The following is a 23,126-nucleotide window of genomic DNA, read 5'->3' on the forward strand; positions in this document are numbered from 1 at the left end:
AAAAACCCTCAAAAAATCTGATTAAAACACCACAAAATGTAGAATAGCAGAAGTTGCATTGTGTACATCAATCTGAAAGCATACAATGAAAGGAATGCCCTGCAAAAGCTTTGAGGTCTATCCAAAACTTTTTTTTTTTTCCCTAGCAGATTTTGTACAGAAATTAAGACACGTCCTTTCCCCTCCTTTCTTCCTTCTTTCACTCTATGACAAAATGTTCTCTACCCTCTGATTAGAAAAAAGCTGTGATACCTCTGCAGGTTCCCTACAGCACAGCTTTACCAAAGGCCATAACTGATCCAACAGCATTTGTCATCTCTGCAGTATACTTGCTGTAATTCTCCTCCTCTGGTTTTTCTTTCAAACTAGATCACACAAAGAGTCTTTGAACAAAATAAGGAAAACAAACTCTTTTAACTGAGTAAAAATGACAGATAGGTATTAAGAGCTATATATAATTAATTGCTTTCTTCAGGTCACATAAAATACTATTTGTTCTACATAAACAGCCTTTGTTTTTTTTGGTTTTTTTTTGTTACAAAATTACGTTTTGTCTGATATTTCAGCAATCAGTTTTTGCCTCTAAAAACCATCAAAAATAACGTTCTACCAAGTATTTTTAAGATAGTTTTATTAGACTTCTAGATGAATTTGTCTTTGAATGATTTATTGATTCTGTACAGTTAAATTGGAGGAAATTTTACTCTGACATTGAATTTTTTATTCATAGATCTATCTTTTATGATAACTCCCAACAACAATTTTACCACTAGCACAGAATTGAACATAGAATTTACTTTTATTTGGGAAAGTAATAGAAATAAGAAGATTTGATTTGGGCACAAAGAAGCCAATCAAATCAATCCTGAATTCTGAGATTTTAAATAGAACAATTTTGCATCTGCATCATAAATCCTCCCAGTCCAATTTCTAACTCAAACATTACTTTGTGCTTATTTGCTCATTTTAAAGCCTAAAATATTTCATGTTTAAGTAGTCATCTTTCATGGCAAGAGAAGAAAATTGCTAAATTAAAGTTGAAATTGAAGACATAATTACCATGGTTTTACAAATAATAAATTCCAGTTCTAACAAATAGTGGGGAAATACTAAAATAATTTTATGAGTTCCCCTGGGACTTTCATCTGACTTATTTCATATATGTCCTTTGCTTTACAAAGCTGTTGTATTGCTTTCTACAAGCTTTTTCACAGCATACACAGATGGGTGTGTATGTGTGTGTTTGTACATGAATGATGTAAAAGAGTGCATAAACAAGCATGTTTTAACTGCCTCCTTCTCGCCATAAAAACTGTCAAAATTCAGAAAAAACTGAAAAATACTTCTTCTATCATAATTGGAAAGATGATACAACTTTTTTTTCTTTTGCATTACCAATGCTCTAGTAAAAAGACAAAGTGAAAGAAAACTGAAGAAATTAATTACAAATTGATACAAGAGAGAAAATTTGACTCAATTCAGCTTATTTTTCTCCATTGTGAGCATTTTAGCTTTCTGGTTCCTAATTTCCTTTCTCTCTAAGTTCAGGTCTCACTAGATATTATTACTGTTTCAGAGGAAAAGAACCTACAACCCAGGTGAACACCGTTCTATGTTGTTTTGTGTGCTGTCTGTGGTTTTTTGAGGAAGACCATTATTTGTATTCTGTAGCAATGAGGGTTACACCAGAGGGCAGGATACGGGATACTGGAAGAAGCCATGCAAAATATCAAGAGGGATATAACACTTCTGATTAAAATTCAGGTTCAAAACTGTCAGAAATGCAGGATCCATCAGTTTTCTGATACCACTTATATTTAACTGCTTATTTACCTGTCTTAAAAGCAATGACATAATTTTGGAAGATGAAAAGTTAAATATTTCAATACAGATAGGATAATAGAAAGGATTGCTTGAAATTGCAATTAGATTAACATGTCTATGTTGTACAAGATCATAACCCAGAAATTACTTTTGGTATGTTTTGCAGAACTACCATGAGCTTTCTCATAGATACTAGGGCAAAAAAGATGAATGCAGGTAGGGTTTTTTCTTGAAAGTCATATTACTTTAAATAGGCACTTTAGATATACAGGAAAAAACAATAAGACATTAACCTGACTACTAAAAAAATAATTTCAATTTTATGTTACTAATACAATTAACATACATGTAACACAGTTATTTTCAAGGGAGGAAGTTAAATTAATAACTTTAATCAAGATGTCTATCGTTTTAAATATATAACACTTCATTTATACTCCAAAATCTTCAAGTAATAAGTCAATCCATCAAGCCTATCTCAATATGTAATTAAAGTACTCTTCCAATTAGTTACTGATATAATATAATTCTTTCCTTAAGAATGGTCATAAGTATGTTTTGCATCACATTTTTGCATCCCTGTCACAGATTTAGCTGTGTGGGAAATTAGCATTTTTCCCCATGAATTACCTCTTAAGATAATTCTTCAATATATACCTGATGTAGCCCTTACAATTAAAAGATGACCTGGAAATAGCAAATCTAATGCTTAATTGTGACAAGCACAACCAAGTGTATGCCAGAAACTGAAAAGAAATACTAAGAAATACTGTTTTATAGCTGAACCTCCTTCCAAATGGCAACTTTATATTATTTAACTTCCAAAAAGTTATTTTACTTCAATTTCAATATCATTTCAGCTGGGAAAAAACAAAAACAAAAACAAGGAAGCAAAAGCAACTACAAAATATATCTAATTACTGTGATTACTGAAAATTTTCCTCCATTAGACCTGCTACCTTCATTTCACCTCATGAAACACAACTTTAGTGACTATTTATTGCTTATAACATCAATAACATGGAGGTTGAAATTATTTGTATATGTAATTCTGGTTTAGAATTATATATTCTACTTTTGAACCTATTGTGAAACCATGATAGGTGGTCAGACAAATTTGTAACATACTTTAAAGAGGAATTTAATTTAGTATAAAAATAAGGAAAAGAAGATCTATATTCACTGATGTAATCAATATATTTGTTAGAGTCATTTCACCTAATATTCCCACAGTACAAAAGTAAATTATTCCCAGGGCAATTATGGAAAAGAATTCTAGGCTTACCTCACAGATAAGTAATAGTAACTAAACTAACCAGAAAAAGTACTAACTTTTTTCAAAGTCTTAAAATATTTTTTCAGCTTTAAAAGAGCCCCCAAATGTTTAAAAGCAAAGAAACTTAAAACACTGAATTAGAATTTATGAAGGAGAAATAGGAACAGGAATACTTCTGCCTGAGGTGCAAAGACCACATCAGATGCAAAGGACTAAGAAAGAAAACTGCTGGGTTTTGGATTCCTCTAAAGAGAGAATTCTAACAAAGCAGAGCCTTTGCTCTGTTTCCCATAGGTTGTAGATTTAGAAAAAAAGTGGTAAAAGAGGGAAGAATTACTATTCCTTATGACAGGCAACAAGGACTGAATATGGCTTCTCATTATTCCATGTGCCACTATGATACCCAAATTTCTTCTTTCCAACTATAATAGCAAATCAAATTGAGGAGTTTACGGCAATTCCAATTCTATTCACTCAAAATATTTTCTTTAAAATATTTTTTAAAGTTTCAACCTCTGTAGATTTTAACAGACACTGTTATATCCCATCTTGACATAGTCTTTAAACTGAAGTAAATATTTCACAATTTGACAGTTTAATTTCAATTTACAGATCCTTACTTCAAAAAAATACTACATGGTAAGACTGTGAAGATGTACTAAACTATATATGAGTATATATGAGTATATGTAAAGAGAGATTGCACACATACCTGTGTTTCTGAAGAGGCTTGAATAGTTTAGAAACAGGCTTAATTAGTTTAGAAAACAGCTTATACAAGAACAGTTGTATCAACAGCACCTATTTCACTGGTGGATTTAAAAAAATAATGAATACAATGTTTTTAGAAGACAAAAAAAAGGTCAAATGGGTCATTCATTTTGCAGTGAAATTTCAACTACCACTCCTTACATTTGGACTTCTGCGTTAATGACATAAGGAATATGGCAATGACAGTTTGCTTACGCCTGTTATTATTATGGTCTATGCAGATTACTTCTGGTTTAGTTATAAAACTAGCTGGGAAGGAACAAGAAAAGACCTGAGACCTGAAAGGGGTCATTTGACAAGAAGATTATATGAATTTTGAGGAAAAACACACCAAATTCCAGTTAGGAAAAAACCCACAGACAAGACAAAAACAGAACAGAGTTAAAGCCCTCCCCAAGCTCCAATTCTTCTCATGCTTTTACTGAGGGAAAGCAACATATTTCTGGCTGTCAGCTGTGAAGAACAGGGATGGAAGGTGCACATACAAAAAAGAACAGTGAAGCCCATGTGAGTATTTCATCTTCCTGCCATCCACTGTCTTTGCTACTGGGTAAGGTGATGAATACAACTTCAACACTTCATACATGCACTCCAGCAAGACTTCCCTAACAGAGAGAGAAACTTTGGAAGAAATAAAACAATGACAGATACCTGTAAAACTGTGACAAATTTCAGGCATTTCTCTGAAGGGGATGCACTTATAAAATGTCACAGAAAAAAAGGGAAACACAGTGTCCATTTATAAGAAGGGAAGAAATGACAACCCTGGGAACTAATGTGTCAACCCCTACTCCAGAAAAATTTCTTTATTTCCTCTCTAGGAAAAAAATCTTTACTGTGAGAGTGGTGAGGCACTGGAATAGGTTTCCCAGGGAGACTGTGGATATACCATCCCTGGAGTTGTTCAAGGCTAGGTTGGAGAGGGCTCTGAGTAACCTGTTTTAGTTGAAGGCATCCCTGCCCTCAGCAGAGAGATTGGAATTAGATGATCTTCAAAGTCCTCTTCCAACATTTCTATGATTCTATGTCCTTACACTTCTGGTAGGGTCTTAGAAGCTTTTTTCATCATCTGTGCAACTAGGTTCATGTTCCTTCCTCGTCCTAGAAGGATATGGGTCAAACAGAGAATACTTTTCTCTGTCATCTGATCCAAGAATCAAATGCACATGCACATGATCTGCAGAGCAGGTCATCTCCAGGAGGCAGTGTCATGGTATATAAGACAGAAGAAAAGACATTTAGCTTGACATTGAAATCTTCCCATTCCCCATACACAGCATGAACAATTGATGAAACAGTACCTTGGAGCACAGGCCCAGATAATAAATGCTATTGTATAATAGCACTTATAATTGTATAATAGAATAATAAATGCTATTGTATGATGAAAAACAGAAGAAGAGGTGCAACTACTGGTAGAGGCCACTGTCAAATCAATCTTTGCATGATAATTCAGTGCCAGTGGAGAGCAGGATAATTTTGCATCTTATTATCATCAGCTTAGTCAGATGAAATTGTATCAAGAGGATTGCCTCATTCCTCACAGTGACTGCATGGCCCTGGAAAGCTCCATTCTTATAGCATGATGTAGCCAGGGGAAAAAGAAAGCAGTTATCTACTCAAAACTGATCCTTTTCCCACAGTTCTGATAGCTCTTTGAGGCATCAAGGCCTGAGAGATCAATGCAATTTGGCTGTGCTAGAGCAGCTGTCTGGTTCTGATGTCAGATGAGACCTCTGAGGCTGCTAAACAAATAAGTTCTAGAGCTGATCCCCTTGCCCAAGGCTTGAACCATAGGCAGGATATTGGCCATGAGTTGCTGAGGCAGCACAAAGATTCACAAAATAGGTTGAAATAGGATGATTTGTCCCAGAGAGCACAAGGTCAAAAAGACCTTTATAGAAGTCACCAAATACCATAGAGGAAGAAAAGGTAGCAACAGAATTAGAAGGATTCTGTCTCAGCAGGGCAGGCAAACTGAGATAGGAGCTGAAGTGGTGGTGATGTTCTATTTTGGACACCAAACCCTTAGAAAACAGAGAAGAGAGAGTGTCCCCTGTGGATACTGAAATAGAAATCTTCCTTCTTTGAAATTGTGTGGCATAAACATGTGCCTCTGTAGGAAGGTATACATGACTTCCAGAAAGAATATGCAGTATATATCTGTATATATCTGCATTCACCCAAACATATACACATGTGAGATTCAAAATATATCTTGTTCTGTTAAGTTTCTAGAAATATTAAGGTATAAGACACAAGCAAGTCAAGAGACTACCCCAAACTTCACAACATATTTAAAAAAAAAATTATAATCTCTAACTATAAAGAGAAAGAAATAAGATTATTCTATGAAGTGGATTCTATTAGTGTTACAAGAGACACAACACATCAACTCATTAGCTGTGAGTAAATGTTCATTTCCCTTGTCTTTAAAGTGCCTATAAATCATGACAGAACATTTCACTACTAAATTACAGGTACCTTAGAAGTAAAATAAAACCTCATAATCCATTTACTGATTTATGCACTTAAATACCTATTTAATAATAATTCATTCACTATCAAGTTTTTTTAACATATAAAGTATATATATACCTATACATATAAGTAAAAAAAGTATATATATACATATACCTATACATATAAGTAGCACCTTCTTGTCAACATTAACTAAGCAGTCCTTTCTCTTGCAATTTTTAAAGAACACACATCTGTGCAGACTCATGAAAACTGACTGTACAGGACAGAAGAGGAGTTGCCACACAAAGGATGACACAAGGCTTCTACTATGTATTTGATTTTCAGAAATAAATCAAGACAATTTCAGACTAAGCCCTAGTGCTTCACCTTTTAGGAATTTGATGAAATCTATTCTAAAAATCACTCCTTAAGTTGTTTATTTGCTACTATAATCATTATCAAGACTGACACTGCCAGCATAGCTGATGAAACACAATATGCAGAAAGAACTTCAGGTACCTGAATCACCATGCCATAAAATAGAAATTGATGTAAGTAAGAATTCTGTTTTAATTATTTAATTACTTTAATTCTTAGAAAATTTGTATAATGTTAAACCTGATTATTTAGTTCTCAGTGGAGAACAGCTGAGGCTGTTCAGCCTGGAAAAAAGGAGGCTGAGAGGTGCTCTTACTGCTCTCTACTACTACCTGAAAGAAAATCATAGCAGCCTATGACCCCCCATAGGGAGTCAGTGTCTTCTCCCAGGTAACAATCATCAGAACACAAGGAAATGGCTTCAAGTTGCACCAGGAAAAGTTTGTTCACTAAAAGGGTGGTCAAGCATTGGAACAGGATGCGCATGTGGAGTCACTGTCCCTGGAGGTGTTCAGAAAGCATCTAGATGTGGTGCTTAGAAACATGGTTTACTATGTGAACACGCTTAGAAACGTGTTTAGCATGTTTTAGCATGTGAAGATGGTGAAGATGGCAGGGCAGGGTTAATGGTTGGGCCTGATGATCTTAGAGGTTTCTTCCAACCCTGATAATTCTATGATTTTATGATTCATTCCTAATGTTTTGGCCACTGGAAGGAAGTGCAGAGTTTATACTGAGCATACAGTAAGTTTTGGAACATAAAGATAAGTCAATCTGTATGAACAGTTACAGGATTGTGTATGGGATACAGGATAGATGGGGTGGTAGTGTGGCATAGGGTCAAGACTCTATGCTTTCCTCTTATTATGACCCTGCTATCACTCACCTACAAATGGCTGCCACTGTGGCCAGGGCACAGAGAACTTTCTAGAAGGGCAGGCAGAGAGGCCAGACCAGTCACAGCCAGATGCCCACAGCCAGCGGAACCTCAGTGAGGCAGACCCTGGTATGGACTCCCTGGCTGGTAACCCCAGGGGCCTCCAGAGGCCACTGAGTGCTGAAGGTATTGGCCAAGGTGGGAGAGCTGACATCTTAAATCTGCAGTGTACCTAACAGCCTTGCAGTTAACTCCAGGCTTGATGAGTTTCATCTGGAGGCTTAGTGGACCACAAGTCAATTGTTTAACTTAAAAAAACCAGGAGAAAGCCACAGGCCTTAGACTACAGGGCAGTCCCTGTCAGGATGCTGTGAGCAGTCATGTGGCTGGGCCCTCTGGCTGGCCAGGGAGCGCTGCCATGTAAGCTGCCAGGAGAGAAGACAGGTTGCCACTTGAAGCTTCCTACCTCTCAGCAGAAATGTATAGGAACTGACATGCCTCCTCCAAGTGCTTCATTTCTGATGAACGAACGCACGCATACCAAAGGGTAACACTTCACTGAAAGCTGACTTCCTTGAAGTGTAAAATGTCATATGGAAACAGAGGTGCACCTGCTGGGCAGCAATATGCATATGAAGCACATAAAAAAACTTAGAACTAATTGGGAACAAATTTTTAAAAAAAAATAGAAAAAAAAAAAAAAAACCTGAGCTCAGAAAGCCAGGAGACAATCTACTTTCTGACTATTATTTTTCCATTAGAAAATATAATTCTGTTATTACCCTCCCCTAACTCTTGTTTTTGTCACAGAAACACTGAGGGGCTATTCCTAGTAAGTCTAAAGTCTGTGTCCAGGTTTTTTTTCAGGAAAAACAGGAAGAGAAGAATGTAAGGGCAAAGGCTGATTGACATTTAAACTGTATTTGCAATAGTGCATGCCAAGAAATGGAGAAGGAAAAAGGGACCAAAAGCCAGAAATGAGAATTTGTTAAAAGAAGGTCAGAAAATATAGTAGCACATATGTTCCAATTTCTATTACATTGTTCAAATTAAGAGTAAATGACATGAAGTAGGGCAAGTCAAGAAAAACATAACAGTGAATGAAAAATGCAATGATCATTCAGTTAAGGGCAATAAATTGCATCTCTGAAAACTTGCTTGTCTATATCATTCCAAATACAAGATGATACAGATATTTTACACTACAGACTTATCTTCTTGCTCTTCTTAATCTCAGAATGCCATATTTTTTTAAGGCTTGCATTTTGGTTTAAGTTAGTTGCGCTAGATATGCACATGATGATTACAAATAGAAGCCAAGGGGAATTTATTTATTTATAGTAATTTAATTCTCATGCATTTAATTTTAAATATGAATATTTCTTAAAATACCTAAACTTGGAATACATAAACTGAAGCCAATCTTCTAAAGCAGGGAAAACAGAGAATATGCATCATCAAGTGAAAATGCATCAGTATCAGTGAGATCTTTTTGGAGAGTACCTGTGTTGCTTCTATAGTGATATGATTGTTCTACTTCAAATATTTTATAGGAATAAATGAATTTAAAAACCTGATTATTTATCCAGGTCATTTTCTTTGTGTTCATTGTACTAATAATTAAACAAGTTTTAAAACAGAATCAGTATCTCTTTTAGCTTTAGCTCTAATATGACAAAAAGACAATAGCAGAATTTACATTCATACATTAGTAATCAAAGCCTGTTTCATGATTTCTGCACAAAGTTACTTAATGTGAAATAAATTCACTTGCATATTAATGAATACATAAAATTGACTGCAGAACTATTATGACTATACATGTTGAGTATTACACTGGTACACTCATCAGATCATTCATTCAATGAAAATTAAGTATTTTCAAATATTGTTGCAGTTTGATATTCTATATTATATTTATCACTTATTTATTCTGAGATATATGACAAATATATACTTGACTCAACAGATTTCTATTCAGCCTATTTCTTCTAGAATTTAGTATTTTTTAATTTCAGATGGGCAAAGACAAATTTTAAATCTTAGCAATTTTAAATGTCTTTATGATATTTGCCAAAGATTCCATAGGATGAAAAAGTGAAGGAAAAAAACAAGAAAAAGGTAGGATTTTTCCTCTGCCAGAGAGCTTTCCTTTCAGTTTCCTAATTTTTTTTCTAGACTCTACCTTTTATACATTAAACACGCAATACATTAGATAGAAGACATCTCTTTTTTTATATGTTGGTTCTTTTGATTTCTAAATCATTATGATTGCACACCTATATAGATACTATTTCTATCCTTTTTTTTTATTATTATTAAGGTTTAGTTGACATCCAAACTCAACCTGTATTGCATAAAACCAAATTCTTTATCAAAGAGAATTTAAAAAATATATAAATCTATTCAGGATTGGGAAACCTCATTAATAATTTATTCTTGAGATTGGACAAGAAACATCTCATAAATTAGTTGTAAATCAAACTGAAAACAAATTCTATTAACATTATTTTCCTGTGTTTTGGAAAAGGACATTTTGGCATTCCTCTGACCAATCATATATTCTTGCTAACAAGGACAGTACAGCCTTAATGATCTGAAACTCGTTTTTCTGGGAGACATAAGATTCAGTCACACAAATGAATTGTTGATAAACTAGGGTCATTGAGCAAAAGATCCTGCAGAGTCTGTAAGCTCCACAGGATGGAAACTCTCTCCTGCAGTGTCTTTCTTCTGAGAAACAAGGAAACTCTGCAGGCTCAGATATTTCTGTACACAATATTTTAACAACAATAAAACAGATGTATTGAAGCAGTCCCGACAGACACACCAGAGTCTGAGATAACTATGTTTTGGTTATCACAGTTATACAGTTAGATGTGTGTTGTGTTTGATTTGTTGACTTCTTTTTAATTAGTGCTGCTAGTTCATTTTTAGATTTTGTTTTACATTTCTTTAAGGATTCCTCCTGTTTTTTTACTATTGTCACTTATACTACACTAAAAGGCAAAAGTCTAAAACAAACTTTATTATGCAATGCTTTACTCCAAGAGGTAAAAATGCAAGGATCGGTTACCAAGTCAGAATTTGTCTGTATTCCCTACTGACTTCTCTGTTCACTGTTTTTATGCAAGGGCAGCAAAAAACCAGTCCACCTATGACAACAACCACAAACCAGCAGTGTCTGCAAATGACTGAAAATGTTTAGCAACCTAAAATGCTCTAGCAACCTAAACCATATATTACATTAGGGTACAATAAAAAAAAGTTCTATCTTACTATGAATTATTTTCCTGTAATTTCAAAGTATTTAGTTTTTAGAGGAAATAGAAGAATTTTCCTGCAGGGGATGTCTGAAGGTAGAGCCATCTACTATTCTAATACCCTATAATAACCAAGGTAAGTGAGATTTAACAACTCTGCAGGACTTAAGTTTATATCCTGCTTGGAAATTATAAAGTAAAGCTGCAGACAGCCCTCTCTTTTTCCTGCAGCTCCTGTGAAAGCATTGTGATTTTTATTACATACTGAGCCTTTTTACCACAACACAGTGCATTTCTGATATTGTTGATCATGCATTTTAAGAATTTAAGTGTATTGAAAACATAAAGAACATATTTTGATAGATTTAAATCAGAAGCTACACACTGGGAAGCAGGAAGAAATAATTTAGGATGTTTTGAACATGCAGATTAATTAAAAGTGGCTTTAGGTAGTAAATATTTCAATTAAAATGGAAGCTGGAAAATTTTGAGTATTTCTTGGCAAAATCTCTGCTCTTCACAGCTGACCTATTAATTCATGTCAGTATAAAAAAAATCTTCCATGAAGACACCCTATTTTTTTTAAACAAATTACAATATTTTAGTGTGTCAGAAAGGAAGCTAAGGTAATCTTATATGTTTTAGACCTGCCTGAGAATAAGTTTTCTGTCCAGCTATTCAGCTGCCATCTTAGCCAGTGCAGAAAGCAGGTGTGGCTTTGTCCTTGGTCAGACTTTTTGTATTCCATTTTACAGCTGTGAAACCTGCTAGTTTAGTATAGGCCATTCTCTTTATCTTTTTTACTGGACCAGCATCTCAACTTCCTCCCAGGCATTTTGCACATGAAGAGACAACAAATGGAAAAGGAAGGGTGACGACTCAGCTGACAGGCTGGTACAGCACTCTGGCCACAAAAAAATCTGGCAGTGACAGAAGGGAGGGGGAATTTAGACATACTTGAGGCAGACATGAGGACTGATGCTAGGCTGAGTAGCTGAGCTGGGTAAGGGCAGAAGTCGTGGAGGTGGAGCAGACTAGGCTGATTTGGAGTTTGGGGATAGGAATAAATAACTAGGCAGATAAATAACTATGCTAGGCAAAGCACAGGAGGCTAAGGAGAAGAGCTTTTGTAACAAAGCAAAACTGACAGTTCTAAATGCATTTAGATGAGTCAGCAGCACTGATTGTCACACATGCACATGTGCACATGCAGACAGACACATCTATATTGCAATGACACTTTTTAAAGACAGATTTTTTTTTGTCAATCTCCCATTGGATTATTGGAACACTGCAGCTGACATTACAACTGATCCTCTATCAAGGAAGAGTTCTACCTGGAGCATTTTATATGAAAATCTATAACTGTGTATAGTGTATACTAGGATGAAAGTGGTCCTAGTTTTAAAACACTTCTTAATACTGATAAAGCTAAATATTGGGAGAAACCTTTTACAAATCTGTCATGTTATAGTTTTTTTTAGTAAAGGGATAAAATAAAAACAATACCCTGAGACTCAATTAATTCCAACTGAATTCTTAAAAGAATAAGTGAAATGAATGTAATTGTTGTGGTAATACTTTTCCTTCAGACTATTTGCAATATCTGAAAATGAAGAAAATAAACTACTTACTATTCACTATATTTAAGCAAAAGTACTAAAACACATAAGAAAAAAATAGCATTATAGAAAAGCTTCACCTCTTCTAATAGCGGCAGCAACACAAGGAGCTATAAAGAAACTGTATTCTGAAACAGTATAAACCAGTGCTGTTCACAAGCAGCTCAGTCTTTGGGATAAAATTAGTGGGAGTTACACTGTTTACTTTAATGGAGCCATGATTTTACTCCTTTTTCATAGTAGTTGTTTTCTAAATTGCTACTTGCATTCACTTATCAATTTTCTTTAAGTAGTACTTACAACAGCAGCATGTAGTAGCATGAATTGGGTTAACCATATTCTTGTGCTCTGGACTGCACTTGCAGTTAACACACCACTGCCACATAATCATATGGTGGTAGAGTAGAGACAACAATTTTTTAACATGGTTTCTCTCTGAAAAGGAGTCCTCTAATGTCCTGTAGACATATGGGTCTTCTGCTGGCCCAGAATTACTGGTGGAAGAAAATGATGCATCCAAATCTAGTGAGAAGCAAGAGCATTTGGACAGGAGGTCTTTAAAGAGTGCCCTAGAAAGACACACTTTTCGCAGGACTAGGCTCATAGGTTTGGTTTTAAGTAGAAGGGAATATAAAGACTAAGCCTTAAGAATTCTAACCCCTAACTAGAATATATGTTATCGCTATTTGTAACAATTGTCTACTTGAAGCATTTTTTCTTGAAGCAACTGGGTATATTTAAAATATCTCTCTTTTCCATCTGACCTGTTAATTACATTTTCAGTTTGTGTCTTACATTTTACTGAAAATGTCTTTGTGTATCTGGTTTCCATTGTATTAAAAAAAAAAACAAAAAATGTGTACTATGATAATACATATGATGAACAATTCATAGAATCATTTTGGTTGGAAAAAACCTCTAAAATCACCAAATCAAAGCATTAACACAGCACTGCCAAGCTCATAACTAAACCATATCCCTAAGCAGCCCATCTACACATCTTTTACATACCTCTAGGGATGGTGACTCTGCCACTTCCCTGGGCAGCCTGTTTCAATGGCTGAAAACTGTTTTGGTAAAAAAGCTTTTCCTAGTTCCAATCTAAACTTCTCATGGGACAACTTGAGGACATTTCTTGTCCAATCCCTTGTTACCTGGGAGAAGAGACCAACTCCTACCTCACTAACCTTTTCCAGGTAGCTCTAGAGAGTGATAAGGTCTCCACTGAGCTAAACAATTACAGCTCCCTCAGCCACTTCTCCTTACACTTGTGCTTTATACCCTTCACAAATTTTGTTTTTGTTCTTTGGGTATGCTCCAACACATCTGAATCAGGAACTGATAGTGATCAATTTACAAGCATCTAGATTTATGCAGATTACTAAATTTTGCTTTGGAGTGTAAATTAATTGATCAAAATTTTAAAAAATTGTAATTTTGATGTATTAGGCAAAAGAGCATGAAGCATGAAGAAGAATGTAAACCAGGGAATGTATTTTGTAGAAATTTGGATGTTATCTAGATCAGAAATGATGAACTACTAGCATCTCTGCAAAGTTTGGCAGTGGCAGAGATTTGCACTGGTGCTGACAATGCTTTATAAAATTAATTTGCTACTGCTCTCAGGAACAATTTGTTGCAAATGACCTTTACTGCTGAAGATGAAGACAAAGAAACGACATGAGATAAAAATGTGGAAATCAAAACTAAGGTCAAATAAAACCTGCTGAGCATCACACTTTCAAGTCACTGATAGGCAGTGATAGGCTTTGTAGAGATCACTCTATAACCACATGAATCTATAGGATTAGATGGGCCTAGTAATTGTTCTAGCATGTAGCCTGCAAATTTCTTAAAGCAGATGCTCAAGTAGATTTACGTGCAACTAAAGTTTTATGTAAAAAATTCATCATCTCCATACAGTCTTTCTATTGAAACTTAAATACATATGTGAGATGATAAGAGGTATTGGTATTTTCCCTTTTACCTACATGGTTTGGCATGTAAATTGCAAACAAATATCATAACACTGGCACTAATTCCTAAACAATCCATTGCAGTAAAAGCAACATAATATAGATTAAGTGCTTATTTTCCCAGATTATAACTAATAACCTATAATGTCATTTTCAGTCACAGTTCACTAGAGTTAATTTTAAAGCATAATATTAAAGTCAAAGTGTCTTCACAATTAACTAGGCATTAAATAAAAATGTGGTCTGATATATATTGAGTTAAATATATGCAAGTAAACCCTTGCAGGCAAATGAGAACAGGCTTAATAAAAATTAAAATTGAACTCTCTGTGTAGGTGTACACTCAGTGATGTGCATTATTACATCACAGTTACTATAGTAGAGCAGGAACATTTGAACCAAGTTTATGTCACTGTAAAGAATATTCAATTAGAAGTTCTTTTTTGGAACTGGCAACATTTAAGGAATTTTTACAAATTAGTTGTCTCTGGGCATGGTTTACAGCAATTTGTGGTATAGTAATTTATCTTTGGAAAGATGCAGGGAAACAATTTCAGACAATAGTTTGATATTTTCTCTAAAAAGAAAAAACACTGGATAGAAAGTCATCCTTTGAGCTCTTCTTTTTTTTTCATATCCTTTCACCACTAGTAGCTTTACTCATCAAGAGTAAGATGAAGCAGGTTAATTGCTCCCTGAGGCTAAAGTAACTTAGATCTAAAGTCACTAGATATGTATTTAACTTTGTAACAAATGCTTCCCATTGTATTTGTATTTTCTATTACCATTACTAAGCAGAAGTATGAACAGAATCTAGAATCATCAAAAAAGGGGAGAAGTGTGCAGAACTTACTTCTTTCTCCATCAGACTTATTATCCACATATTTTGCATAAGTTTTAATATAACTGTATTATAAAAGAAATTACACTGAATTTGTCAAATTTTAGAAAGCAGGAAATTTTACTTTGATTATGTGGTCAGTTATTGCTTTAGTACTCTCCCATTTTAATGATTCAATAGAATAGTATTAATAACATATAACAGAAGCTCCCTCATCTGTTAATCCTAGTTATTTACTTTCTGCCTCTCAGAAGAAAAGGACGTATTTCAGTGATGATCAGGAAATTTCATCAATTTTCTTTTTATCTCTTTACATCTGGCTCAGAGGGCAATACAGGAAATGGAAGAAGTTATTCCAATTTGTTAACTGCATATATATGCATATGTTTCTTAAGAAATGTTCAGTTTGTCCTTGGCATATATGTTTCACTAAAAAAACCTATTTGAACTAATGTAAATACAAAGCTAACTGGAAAGAGCTTTGTGGGTTTTTGTCTCTAGAAAAAAAATATTATAAAGCCAGTAATCATTCTTTGAAATGTTTTACTTTTCCTTTGGTAGTTCTGAAAACAGACATAGCTTGGCTAGTGAACTTCTGGGTGTAATTGAATTATGTTGTGAATTGGTGTGAAAGTTTGCTAGGATATAAATGAAACTGTTGTTTAAAGCAGTCTCAACAAGAGAAGTATGAAAGGGTGATGTCCATCAGAAATGAGTTTTCTGAAAGGTTTGCAAAGCTGACTGCTTTTTCGATGCTGTTTTCTTTCTACAGCAAAACTTTCATACATACCTACTTAACATATGAAAGAAAAAAATATGAACTAAAGCTGGAGGATTCAAATCAAAACAATACTGTACTGCCAGCCACTTGTTTTGTACCCTAGTCTGAGGCAAAGGCTGCTTTGAAGACAGATAACTGCTGCAAGCTTGAAACCTCTGGGTAGTTTTACATTTTCAAGTGTTTCCGCAGGGTAGGCTCCACTCCACAGTACTCCTAAATGAGGGCTATGCTTGAACACACAACTATGCATTAAGCAAGGAGTGGCAAAGTAACATCTCATGCATTTGACACCTCTGAAGTATCTGTTTTAGTTGAATCCTAATAGTTTCAGATGCAAAAGCATCACTTGAAACATAAAACAGTAAGCATGTATGAATACTAGTAACCTGATGAAGCAGCTGGTATTTTCTAGGTTATATTTGTAGTCACTGAATTTTTTTCACAGGTTAAAAATTCTGGTAGATCTTTTCATTTCCAAATCACAATACTAGATATGCTAAACATAAGTGTGAAAAAATACCTTTCAGAGAATGGAAGCAAGGTGTAATAGGAGTTTTTCTGGATCCATAGCTCAGGATATATTATCTTATCAAAGTAAAAGTAATGGTTTCATAATGACCTGGGGCTTGAATTAGTAGTGTTGTAATAACTTCGTAATGGGGGAATTTGGTCAGTACTGTGTAAGAGTTTAATAAGGGGGGATTTTGATACCAAATGAAATGTTTTCTCTCACAATCTCTCCTAGTGAGAAACATAACTGAAAAAAGCCAGGAAAGAACCATAGCTACTCCCAGATCAATGGATAACTTCCACCATGACCTCTATCAAAAACATTTACCTCAATGGACAATTCTTAAAATTCCAAAATAGAAAAATCGGCAGTTGTTAAATACAGGAAACATGGTGGTTTTGATTCACAATTATCACAAATAAGAGTGATAAGAGTACTTTATCTCACTTTTCAAGATAACTGACTACAGACACTGCACTGAGAAATTAAAAGATATAATACACATGATAATGGTGAAAATAGTAGGAGTAATGTCTACTCTAACTCAAATAGTAAACCAGAAAATTATTTACTGTTTCTGAAAATGTAACACTGCAAAACCATAAAAGAGTCATGAACAAATCACTGCCTAACTGAAAAGTCATTTTAAAGTGAAATAAAACAGGGCTTCCAAATACCAGTTTTCATTCAAACAGGAAATTTAATCTGCATCTCTTATAGGTGCAAGAACTTTGGAAATATATATGGATTCTAATTCCTAATAATAAATTTCTCTACTTGTAAATCTATAAGGATATTTAACTATCATCCACTAGCGCTCCATATACTTCCAGTCAGTGGCCCTATAACTGACTTCTGGTTGACATCTAAATATGAGAATGAACTGATCACTTTTAATATAAATGCATTCATATAATAGGTGGATGTACAATAAAAGAGGTTCAGATATTCACTTTACTCAATTAAGACATTTAAAGGCTAGTGTGGAAAATAGAGAAGGTTTTAGAATTTTGCCCCCAAACCCCAGAAATTACTGCTAGTAAATTCTGCTTTGACCCAAATACATGACCTTTGGAACACACAAACCAAGAAGTAAAGCTACATTTCTTGTTCAATAAAGTCAGGAATATAGTTGTACTATATGTCTTCTTCTTTTTCAACTGTCTTCCACTCACATTCTACATCAAGATTTCCTTTAATACAATTATCAGCACATGAAACTACTACAACATGGGTTAAAGAAATGGAAAATGCATAAAAGAAGTACAATTATGCATTTCAGAAATACAAAACTACATATAAATTAAAAGGATTATAGTTTCAGACCTAAAAATCTCTATTAGGATGAACAATTTCTGTCTGACCACAGTTAGGGTTAAACATTCTAGTTTATGTATAGATACAGAAATAGGCCTTACTAGAAAAAAAAAAAACCCAAACAAATAACAACTTTTCATCCAGTTGTTGAAATACAAAAGAGCTTACTGTAACATATCAGCACTTCTAACATTATGAATTTTATTGAGATTCTAATATTGTATTTTCACGTCTTTTTTTTTTTTCCCAAGAAGTGTCTACTGCCAATTGTGAGCGTATTTTATAAGAAAAATAATTTGATTTACTAGAATGCAAGCTCATCCTAAATTGATGTCTTGCATTATATGTCTGGCAGTTTTTTGGGGGAACATTACATAGCCATTTATTAACAACAACAAAGTCTGTTTTATTTCTTTAAAAAAGTATGACTATTTAGACAAATGTCAAAAAAGATGATAAACATTTCTGTATAAGATAGACATGTGGTATCCTGTGAAAGATAATTTGGGTAGTCAGTAAATCCCTACTGGCACAAATGTGAGGAGACACTGGCCAGAAAAATCTGTCTGATTTTCAGAATGTGTAACACTTCTTTTAGAGAAATAAAAGGGTTTCTCACTAAAATCTTAGCTGTCACATTAGCATTTAATCAGTGCCTGCCAGCAAACATGGTGAAAGGGTGTTAAAGGTTCTCATTGTAAATACTATTTTTCTGAGAGCTTAAACAATACTACAGAAAAGGGCTCTGGGCAGAAGTGTGGAATATTGCATATCTCAGAATTTGTGTCTTTAGGCACTTATATTTTAATTCCTGTATTGAGATAGGTCCTAATCTTGAAAAGCAAAGCTTAAGTGAAAGCAGTAGGACACAATCCCTAAGAATGCTCAAGCACTGGGCACACAACATGCAACTTGCAATCTGATCCTCCTTGCTGGGATCCCAGTCAGAACTTGGTTCCTCAGAATTCCTTTAAATTAAATTGATTCAAGACTACCACAGTTTAAAGATATTTTGTTTGGATTAAGAGCTGAATTCATATATTTCCATGAGAAAACTCTTCATGAGCATTTACTCATAGGGATTTCTCAATCTTTTTATTGTAAAAGAAGAACCAGATGTACCACTGAGAGACCAATCTCCACTGAATTAATCCCATTTCCCCCAAGGACAGCTCCAGAAGAGCCACCGTGAAGTTACTTAGAAAGGGAAACATCAGCATTGGTCATCAAAAACTGAATGCGAACAAAGACCTTAAAAGGTCGCAGAAGTTGAATAATGAACCAACTGAACAAATGCTAGAGTGGCATCCAATCTGCAAATGTACAGAAACAAGATTAGCAAATACCATGTATCTCTTAAAAAAAAAAAAAGGAAAAAGAGAGCATTATTGCTTGAAAAAATACAAATTAACACATCAGATAAAAAAGAAAAGCCTTCTCATTATGTTTCTCAGCTCGTCCATACCAGAAACATAGGAGTGAACCTAAATTGCGCTACTATTTGTGCCACCAAATAGGCATTCATACAAAGCATGTAGAGAATGCCCCAAAGTATGTGTGAAATATATTAAATTGTTCCTAAAGACTGGCATTTTTTCAACAAAAAAATTTGAATTGAGTTGATTTTGTCATTGAAACTTTTAAATTTTTTGCCACTTCTCAAGATAGTCAGAAACAGAATGCATCTCTATAAGAAAAGACAAAATAGTGTTTTAAATAGTGTTCCATCTATTTAGCAAAACCAGAATGAAAGGTTTAAACATTTTAGAAAACATTGACCAGCTCAATGCATTAGTAATGGTATCTCTACAACAGTTTTGAGTCAACACCTCCCTTTCATTTCAACCGTTGGAGTTCGGTATGTCTGCAAACAGAGTCATAAGTCCCTAATAGTAACTGGAGCTAAATACTTTGGATCATTAATTAATGAAAAAAAAATATTGTAATGGCATGTTATGAAATAATGATAAGGTAGACAAGACTACTTTTAACTAAGTATCATTAGCCTGTAGGAAAGAATTAATGCATTTCCACAGAGGAGGTCTAAAGTCATATCTAAACAGAAATGGGCTTGATGACACTGAAACCTGGAAGTTTTCAACAATAGCAAAAGCAGTACTGAGAACAGGCCTATCTGGTTTACTTGAGTAAACCAAGCTTTAAACATGTTAACTTAAACATTATGTATCTCAGCATAATTAGACCTGCTTTGAACTACTTAAAATTTAATGCTGCAGTCTCCTTTATAGAGAAGCAGGAAGCTAGCTACTGGGTGAACAAATTTTGCCTGAGAAAGGGAGAAGGATACTTCAACACTGGAAAGACAGAAAAGATTGCCACACAAAAAGAGGACAAAAATTTTCATTAACACTTCACAAGTGACAACTCCTGAATTCAACAAGAGACAGTGCTTGCAATGACTGTGCTGGTCTACTTTAACTAAAGAGATTGAATTCCTTATTAATGCATCAATTGAAAAAAGGTAGCTTACAGAACTATCTATTTTTTTTTTTATTCTGAAGAAATAAAAGAACTTTCTTTAAAGATCTATGGTGGTTCCAAATAGTTTCTAATTCTCTCTCTCATAGGGGCAACTATTTCATAACTATTAACATTTGTTTTATTAATGCACTACTTTATTGCAAAATTTAATTCCTTTCAGTGTGAAATAATAAATAAGAATGCCCAGCCTACATGTGATCTGTAAAATTCAATAGGAAGGAGAACAATAAAGACATGCATAGGTTAAGCCCAAGGTCAAACATCTCAGCAGAAACAAAGTCAGAAGTTCATAGATAAGCTGAATTCTTATTAATTAGCATGTCATTGACATATTTTGTAAAACTACAGGTAAAGATTGCTTGCTGTGTAATAATGTATCCTAATAACTCTCAGTGGGAACATAAGCTTGGAGAAAGGAAGTGATGAGAAAGTGAATTGTAACAAATTATTAGAAAGATAGTATTCACTAAACAGTTATATGAAATTAATAAATGATACATCTTATTGACTAGTGAGTGGGCATTTATCTCTCACATCTAATGCAATGTTAGAATTGCAAAGGTACTGAGAACTGCAAGGTGTAACTGCAGTGAAAATAAAATTTAATGTAAAGTTAAAAAAGCAGATACAAAGAAAAGTGTCTTTTGTCAGACCTAAATATACTGAAGTCCATATTGGTCAAGTCAGTATAAACTATAATACAAAATTCAAGTTAGACATTTGATAAATATGCTATATTTTGGACAAGTGAAGGTGGCTTTTGTAAAGGAAATTATTCCTTTGTAGACCTACTGAAGCACTTTTTCTCATTCAACAGACACATAAATGTGAGTGATGTGGTGTTGCTCAGTAGGAGTCTACCTTGGATTTGCAGAAGGTTTTTCTTAGAGTTTCTCAGCAAAGGCTATTATAATAAGTAAGCAGGTGAGAAGACAGGCATGTATAACTGAGACTTTAAAAGCAAAGTAGTAGAGAGGAAAGATCCAGTTCCTGAAATTGCAAGACATTGCTGCTGGACTTTTTCAAAGAGTTTTTCTAGGGCCTGTGCTGTTCAACATTCATAGATAATCTGGGAAGACGGAGGAGGGTTGTTGAAAAATGTTCCTGATTGGAGTTTTTTGGGTTAGCCAGGACAAGAACAGACAGCACAGAATTCCAGAAATTCTGTACTCACAAGCCTGAGTGACAAGGAAAAACAATGGCAGAATAAATGCCCTGCAAATAAATGTAAAGTGATACACAAGAGAGGGTGAGGGAAAGTGGGAAATGTAACATAGTGGGCCTGGAGTTGACAGTCACCATGGAGAAATGAGCCCATAGTTTCATAACCATTCGGTATTGGTATTCAGTAAGAAACTAAGAAAGAAAAGCTGAAGGAATGATTTTGAAATAGTAAAAACCTAAGAACTTCTCACACTTTGAAAACAATGAGTAGCATGCAAAACCCAAAACGAGGCAAGAAAGATGAACAGCTTCTATACAGAGTAGGATACTTCTCTTGAAAAGACCATCTCCACAGAAGGATATAGATGAGGCTCACAAATCACTGTGGCATAAAGGGAATGGATTGTCTACAGCTCAATCAAATCCATTGCGATGTAGATTCAAATTAAGATAGAAGAAATCGCATTCCAAAAGTTCTTTATGCATGAAATTAACAAGGAAGTAGACCCATGCAACTCATACTTGTTCTAAGACTTAAATAGGTTTGTGGGAATATATTCAGGGAACCAAAATACAACAAATTTTTGATCTTTAGAAACCACATACATCTGATGAAATTTCATCAGCTAAAACTGCTGGAGGCTGGGGAATCTACTTCTAGTTCTTACCCTTCCTTGTGCATAAATTTATAATCACTGCCCAGAGACAGGATGCTGTCCAAACAATTCTTACTCTAATCCAATATTGGCATTATTCTTTTGCTATGTTTCCCCGTGTCATTACTTTTAGTCAGCTGCCCGAAGTGGGCATGTATGCCTTTGAGGCACCTAATCTTGTTGAGGTTTGGTACATTTAAAATACTTGCTTCTCAGTTTTGGATTACTCTTGGAGGGCAGAAAGGAAGAAGAATCATAAAATTAACTAGTACAGGATGTCACTTATAAACTCTGGCATCTTTTATTGGATAATGTCTGAAAGATCAGAAATTTTTCATTCTTTTAGGATAGTTCAATGAGTTTTTTGCCTTATCATGTCCATGAAGTATCTTGCTTCAAATGCCAGTATAAGTGAATCAGTAGACAAGTGCAAACATGGAATCTCGCTGAAAAGTTAACAAGTCTCCCAAGGAGAATTGCCCTTTGCCATTGAAGAATATCTCCTGGTAACAATTGGAATACCAATGAGATTAAATGCAACTTCCTCTAAAGCTTTTCAAATGAAACAACATGGCTTTATCATAGCACTAAGTAGTAACACTTCATTTAATATGTACATTAATTATTGCTGAATTATAATGGATTGTCTAAAAAGTTGTATAATATTCACATTAATACTAAATGAATTCATTATGATGAGTGTAATTACAATGAATACTAACAAAATTAATGGCAGCTAGACATGCTAGAAAAAGTGTTACCCATTTACTTGACATGTTCCAAATGGAATATATTTTGTTAATGTATTTAGAAGAGTAGTGTGAATAGTTTGAATAGTAGTGTGAAGCAGAGTGTTTAGCAGAGATTTTTTTTAGTATCATTGAAAAAAGTATCTTACTGTATG

Source organism: Vidua chalybeata, chromosome 4 (assembly GCF_026979565.1).
Source record: "Vidua chalybeata isolate OUT-0048 chromosome 4, bVidCha1 merged haplotype, whole genome shotgun sequence".
Classification (NCBI taxonomy): Eukaryota; Metazoa; Chordata; class Aves; order Passeriformes; family Viduidae; genus Vidua; species Vidua chalybeata.